We start from the raw sequence: 1,283 nt of genomic DNA on the forward strand, positions 1-1,283 counted from the left end.
GATTTGAGCAGGTGTTTAAATGCTTTACTGGATGGGGTGGTTTTCTCAATCAGGGCTTATACTATTTATCATATAGGTATCAGCGCTCTGCCATCCTTTTGAAGGACATCAGTAATCATGCCTAGGGAGTGTCTGGCTACAAAAAATGTATTGCATAAAGGCAACTACCAACTCAATATTTAGACATTTTAAGAAAGAAATTCTTGATGTGATATGGTTATCTTTAAAACACAGCTGGCTGGAAAATAGTATTTGCAAAAATATTGAAATTTTTGTTTTCTCACTTGTTCATGAGAAATTTTCAAATGTTTCCATTTTTATGGGGGGAGGGTCAGATTTCCCCCCACCTCCGTCTTTTTCCCTTTTACCACTGATGTAGGCTAAGGTACTAAAGGAAATCTAATCTCCTGTATGAAGGACATCCTGAGCGATAATCATGGAAATGCCCAGGAAACAAAAATCCAGCTGTCCCCCACCATGCTAGGGGCTGCAGACAAGACAAAAATCTGCATTATTTTCTCATAGTTGTCCAAACCCCTCCAGGAATGCTACAGTAGGTTGGTGTTTTTGAACATTACTGTATTACTTCATTTTATATGTAAAAGGCATCTATCACTTTGGTATCTAAGTACTTATCATCTTGGTATTGAAATAAGAATGGACCCCAGGCAGAAAACGATAGAGGCCCTGATTCCTCTGTCTTTCCTTTTTAAAGGTCACAGAATTTGGAATTCCTTGAGCACACAATCCTCCTTTTCTGATCTCATTTGGTATTCAGCTCTTTAAGGAAAAAAGAGGAAGGCTTTAAATCATGATGTAGTAGTAACATTTTCACATGAAAGATAGGAGATAAAATGGCCCTGATTAAAAAAAGCCCTAAATTTAACTAAAGTCTGAAGCCATACAAGTCTTTTTATTCCTCTTTGTGTTCCTATGTTCTATTATCAATCATTTCAGTATATTACTTTTCAGATATAGTTTAGTATGAGAAGGAATGCAGCAAAGACAATGTTCATCAGAAATAAAATTTCATTTAATTTTATTAGCTGTAAGGAATTTTAAAAGGTGCATAGAATGACACAGTACACCAATGACACTGTGCAAAGTATATGTGTTTACTGACAATGGGGAAAGTATATATACATAGACTAAAGGCTAGACCCGGCAGCCTTTTTAATCAGGCAAGCAATATCCCTGACTTCAGTGGGGCTACTTGTATCAGTGAAGCAAGCAGGGTTAGTCCTAATGATGGACAGTTCCAGGCATAATTCTGATAACATGGG

The sequence above is a fragment of the Terrapene carolina genome, unplaced genomic scaffold (assembly GCF_002925995.2).
Source record: "Terrapene carolina triunguis isolate 2854851 unplaced genomic scaffold, T_m_triunguis-2.0 Scaffold68, whole genome shotgun sequence".
Classification (NCBI taxonomy): Eukaryota; Metazoa; Chordata; order Testudines; family Emydidae; genus Terrapene; species Terrapene triunguis.